Consider the following 6,700-nt stretch of genomic DNA (forward strand, 5'->3'; position numbering starts at 1 on the left):
GCAGTGTTTCGCCGAGAAACCACAAAAATTTTACACTGATGGAATAATGTCTCTAGAAGAAAAATTGCAAAAGGTGGTCGACCAAAATGGTACATATTTGGTTTAATAAAGTTGAAGTTTGATTAGAAATACGAAAAGACTTTTTCGACTACCAATATATGTGACCTGGTCTATGAAAAGGTACCTTACGTGTCAAAAAATTATTGCTCACGTTTTTGTTGATTCGAATATTGTGTGAAAGGCTCTTTAAAATGGTGAAAACCAGAAAGTCATAATTTGTTTAAAAGTGTGTTAAAAGTAAAAAAAAAGAAAAGTACAAATACGAATAAGACTAATTTGTTTGTCATGATACAAATTAGAATAACGAAGACAATAATTTGTGCAAATTAAAAACTGAACGATGCCTGGACAGTCTGAGGTGTAATGAATACGATACTGAAGTCTGTTTTCAAAAAATTTGTTATAAAAAATGTATTCATAACTTTATAAATGGTGGTTTTTAAGGATTTGTAAAAATTTTTGTCACGAATTGTGGCATTGTTTCAACATCAAAAGTTAATTAAAATATTTAAAACCTGTTATTCGGGGGTTTGCGAGGTCGCTTAAAATCAAAATGGCGGATCCAATATGTCGGACATATTTTTTAAAATTTAACGGATCCTCTTAAGATTCTATACACGGGGGTTTTTGGCGTTGCTGATTACGAATCCGATATCAGATTTCAGAAATTCAATATGGCGGATCCAATATGGCGGACATATTTTTTTTTTAAATTCATCAGATCCGCTTGAAACTTTTCACTCGGGGGTTTTGGAGGTCGCTGATTACGAATCTGTTGTGAGATTTAAAAAAATCAAAATAGCTGATCCAATATGGCGGACAAGTTTTTTTTGACAAGTTTATTAAAAGGTTTTTCAGAGTGAAGAGAAAGAATAGTACAAGTACAAAAAAAAACTGATTCTATTTAAAAACTAAAATAATGAAAATATTATATATCGAGTTCTAAGATAAAAAAACATTATTATAAAATATTATGCACACAAATTTACGTTTTTCAAGTTTTTATATTTTTTTTCGTCGCCGTCTTTCTCAGGATTTTTTTACGTATTGGTTGTAAAGAAGATGTACTTTTTTTCTGCTCCAGGTTTGAGAACATCTAAACTATCCTTTGCCTTTCGTTTCTTTGGTGCTAATTCTTTTATCAGTAATGGAGCAATGCATTTTTCCGATGACAACTTTTTTTTTGATGATGCAGCCACACGTTTCTTCGATGCAGACTCCTTTTTTGATATCGTAGCTTCAGATTTCTTCGATACCAACTGCTGTTTTGGTAATGGATTTCGGATTTGTAGATGGTTTATTTGCTAGTCCATGCACTCGTAATGTTTCACCGTGTATTCGAAAATGATTCACTAAGTTTTTGTAACGTCTTATCCCACATGCATGCACAAAAAATAAAAACGAACGACAAACAGGTACGTTGTAAAAGGTAAATTCGATCTTATGGATGTCGGTACAAAAGCTGACTTGTTTTTTAAAACGATTTCTGCGATTTGCATCAACTTTTTCTTATTTATTTATATATAAAAAAATATTTTTCACTGCTTCTGTGATTTTACTAATACTGTGATCTATGCTGAAGAAAACAAGCCAAACCGGATTGAAAAATATTAATATTTAAAAAAGTTACAAGGGTTTTTAGAAGTTTAAACTTTAACTGCTGTTTTCTCGAAAACTTGTTTTCGCACGTAAGGTACCTTTTCGTAGGCCAGGTCACATATTGCTTTTGTATTATTTTCTATTATATTCTTTACCGAAACAATTAATTGAATTCCAAATAAAAAGTGCAATTATATATGAGGTACCGGATCATAAAATAATATACTAATCGGGATATATAAGTCCCATTCAAAAACACTAACGGGATATATTTGTCCCAGCCCCTCCCACCACCCCTTTTTACCCGATTCAAATCCTGAAGTGATGGAATGCTTTTATTTTCCCTATTGTAACGATTGAATACGTAAAACAAGTTCCCTTTACCTCAGCGGCTTTTCGGATCGAAAGGGTTGAAGCAGAAATGAAAAATTAATTGCATTTAAATAAATTACGGAAGTAATAAGAGACATGCATTGAAAAATACTTATTAATATATGTATATGCGTACATAAACTTAAATTAAAATAAGTATGCATGTATGCGTGTAAATATATTGGTTTATCTCTAAGCTCACAATGCAATGACAGGACAGAAACTGACATCGGCACCTCTGCGTTTTTATTTTTAAAATACAACTTCCGTGAACGCTTCATACTGGAGTGTGTGTGTATGTGTGCGTTGAGCTCACCTGCCATGTTGGTTTTATTTTTTTCCAAGCTGTTCATTCTTCTCCTCCAGGTAGGTAGGTAAGTGGAAAAAAGTGTAAATATTTTAATTCTGTATGGAATATTTTTAATGAGTCCTCACATGTATTTGCACTTGTATTTACTTGTACTTGTATGCATTATCATCGGAGGAAAGGAGTTGCAAGTTGTGTGGTGATAGACTGACAGACGTGTCGTATAGTATTTAGTAGCAGCAGTAGTAGGAGTAGGTACGTGTGAGCACTTCAAAGTAGTCTGCTTTGCCACCGCAACAACTGAAGCGAAAGAGCAAAGCAGCGGCAGTGTGGCTTTCAGCGTTCAACGTTCCATTCTATTGGTATTACGAGTGCAAGGAAAATGAAAATGAAAACGTGCCTAGGCAATTTTTTTACCATTGCTGGTGCAGGAGAAAAAAACGAAGAAACATCAACAACAATGCGAAAGCTGAGGAACCTTTGCCATCAGAATGGCGTACGGCAGGTATCTGGCGTCAGTTCTGGAGCAGTCTCTTTACATATATGCTGCTGTGCCTGCACTTGTGTATGTCAGTGAGTGTGCCGAGATGTTTATGTTGACTGTTATGTAGCATACTTATATTTGTACAGGTGTGAACAGGAAAATAACAGTACTCTTAAAATTTTTTTTTGCTAAAAATGATGCAATAGAAAAGTTCAAAACCAAATATCTCCTCTGAAATGGAAAGCTGATACAGGATCATACATAGAAATACAAAACATTATTTTATGTTCAGCAAAAATTATTTCAAATACAATAAAGTTTGTGTGGTAAAACCGGAAAAAAGAGGAGGAAAACGAAAAACTTCCCTGCAAAACAATCGCAGAATTGCATAAAGTTAGCCATGCACATTAAAAAAGAGGCGCACTTAGATCATAATGGATCTTGTCCGCTTTCAAGGCGCAAACCTCCATGGCGGAACGAGACCGTTGGTAAGCGAAGAAGAGAGGTTAAGGAATTTTTTGCGCTGACCAAAATCACCGACTGTGTTGAATGCTGGAGGGAATATAATACTTTACTGCCTCTTTACAAGAAGAAAATAAATAGGGAGAGCCATAATAAGCTGCTAGCAGAGTTTCTGTGGCAGTATAGACAAGACTTCGGAAGCATCAAGACTCAGGAAGATTCTTGCCAAATCTCCCGCTACTCCAACTTTAATCTGAAAGGATGCAGCGGTGTGAATACACGATCGTGGGGAAAGACTGGAAGTATCATACTAATACAGGGTGGGCCATGCGAAATTTGCTTTTTGAATCGGCTATAAAAAAAAAAACTAATCAATATTTTTTCAAACTTTTGTTTTTATTTTGAACATTGAACATTGTCATTTATGAATGAAAAATAATATCGCTCAATTGACTCCCACGACTGGCTTTACAGTAGGCCATTTCTTGAGCATGTCACGGTAACGCTCGCCGTTTACTGTAACCGCAGCTCCTCGCTCATTTTCGAAAAAAAAAAATGGCCCGATGATGCCGCCAGACCAAAAACCGCACCAAACAGTGACTCGTGGTAGATGCATTTGCTTCTCTACAGTAACGTGTGGATTCTCTGAGCTCCAAATCCGACAATTTATTAACGTTGCCACCGATGTGAAAATGAGCTTCATCAGAAAAGATGATTTTTCATTAAAAATGCTCATCTTCGGTAAAACGATTTTCTGTCCATTGTTCAAGCATATAGCGTCCCATTTCGTAAAAGTCAAACCTTTAGGTAAATTATGAGCACATATGGTATGTCATTTGTGTTACCATTTTCAAAAAAATAGGTGGTTTAAAAAGCAATCGCTATATGGCCTACCCTATAGATACCCACTTTCCCGGTTACAGCGATGCTTGTAATGAATTAGCTATGCACAACATAAAGGGTTGTGAGAATTTCGAGAGTCTGGTATCAACAACTAAGCTTGATTGGGCGCTGAAGCCATTTGATCCCTTTGAATCCCCGGGTCAGCATGGAATCTTCCTAGCGTTTTTGCAGAAAGGAAGCTCTGTGCTAATGTCGGGGTTGAAATATATAATTCTATACTTTCTGAGGCTAAATTACGCTTCTAGAAGCTGAGGATGAGCTAAGGTTGATTGTATACCTTAACTGAGTAAAAGCAGTCACTTGCATCCCAAGGACTAAAGGCCAATTAGACTCACATCATTGGTGTTGACGAAGTTCGAGATACTGATTCGTACATTAAGAAAAAAACCGAGTCCAACCTACTGGTGCTAAACCAGAAAGCTTATACGAAGGAAAAACCACTGAAACAGCTTTTCATAGGGTGGTGCTATAGATAGAGAAAGCCCTTCACTGGTGTAGAACCTGCTATTCGACACTGGATCAGCAACCTACTAACTGTCGGATAGTGATGGCCGAATGGCGTCCAGTACAATTTCAAAAAGGGGAAACAGAGGAACTTCTTAGTGCTCTGCCGACTTCTTTGCAATCTTGTGATGAATCTGATTCTCATCACACTTGGGTGTAGCGGGCCAAAACTGACGGCATATGTCGACGAGTTGACTCGGGTAGGTGTCCTCAAACGATGAGTGAAATACTCACAAAGACGCTCAGAGAAATTTATAAGTGGACGGAATTGATTGGACTGGACGTAAATCCAGATAAAACGGACTTCGCACTATTCACAAGAAACCACAAGTTACTTGGGGAAGATGAATTACCAGTTAAAGTATCGACTAAATAACTAGGTGTTATTGTAGATGGTAAACTCTCATGCAGATTTAATGTAGAAGAGAGGGCAAAAAAAACTTCTATTGCCTTATACGCATACGGGAAAATGCTCGTTAAGACTTGGAGCTCATAACCTCGGCTCCCTCTTGACGGTCATTGGGTCTATAATGATCTATGGTTTGCTAATATGGTGGACGACGTTTGATAAAATGATGAACGTTAATCGATTAGAAAGCGTGCGAAGGATTGCAGCAACATGTGTGACCGGCGCTATGAGCACAACTCCAACAGCGGTAATAGAAATACTTCTCGACTCGCATCCAATCAAATTAGTAGTTAGGAACTCAACCAAAAGATCTGCAGTAAGACTGAGGATGACTGGAGAATTCTCACCAAGGAATGTTCATCACAGTTATATACAGAACATAAACGAAAGGTCTGACTACGTTATTCCATAAGTAAACTTTGGTTTTGTAATAGAATAGAATGGCTGGCAGAATGGTTTAGAATCTGATTACCGTGCAAAAGTCTTTCAGACTTCCTAATCACTGCAGCATATTTCAAGCTGAGATCTATGCTATAACTAAAGCAGCTGAATTAGCGTTGGGTTTCATTCCTCTCGTCACTCGCGCAAATATCTTCATCGATAGTAGAGATGCTATTAAAGCAATGACTGTAATGACTAGCTCCAAAGACTAGATCCAAAAGGGATGAATAAAAAGGTCACAATTTAATGGGTACCAGAGCACAAGGGGATAGAAGGAAATTAGAGAGTTGACGAGCTTGCACCCACAGGATTTCCAAAATAAGTTTATGAAATTGAACTTTATTTTATAACTTCCAAGGAAGGAATGTTAAATATTGTTTGGAGTACTGACGGGTCATTGTGTCACTCCATATCACGCAGTTAAAATGGGATTGTCCAGACGGACGCGTGTATGTGAAGAACAAAGGGGTACCACTGCCCTGCTTTAAGTAGAACTCGTTAAACTGACTGAGATCGGTATACTTTTCATCTCTGAAGGATATTGCTGACAGAAGTTTAAACTGCTTATTAAAACTCGCCGAGACATGTATCATGAATTATGTTTAACACGACTACAACAACACTGGTAACACGGACCCTTGTGGTCTATGAGAGATCTATTCAGATCAGTAAGATATACCTAACCTAGCCTGACCCTAAAATATAAGGTAAAACGTTTGGTATTTGCAAAAATCTTGCCAGCTGGACAGCTGACAAAAGGGTTAATATTTTCAAGATTGACGAGTCTAAAATAGTTTTGTACGGCGACATGGGCTCACGACAATATGCAAGACGTCCACCTGGTATAACAAAATAAGCCACAATGCGCTCTAAGAACCTGGTGGCTCAGAAATATTGGTAAGGGAATGTTTCTCATGTTATGGCTCAAGCCCCATGCACAAAATTGATCATATAATGGTTTTCAATATTTATGTCGTAATAGTGCAGAATGTTATATTGCCGTATTGCGAAGAAGAAATGCCATTCAAATTGGTCTACCAGCAGGATAATGAACCTAAACACACAAGTCGGCAGGCCACGGATTGGTTTCGCGCAAATTAAGTTGAGGTTATGAAATCGCAAGCCCACTATTCCGGCCTCAATTCTATTGAAAATCTGT

This window comes from Anastrepha ludens, chromosome 3, assembly GCF_028408465.1.
Source record: "Anastrepha ludens isolate Willacy chromosome 3, idAnaLude1.1, whole genome shotgun sequence".
NCBI classification, from domain to species: domain Eukaryota; kingdom Metazoa; phylum Arthropoda; class Insecta; order Diptera; family Tephritidae; genus Anastrepha; species Anastrepha ludens.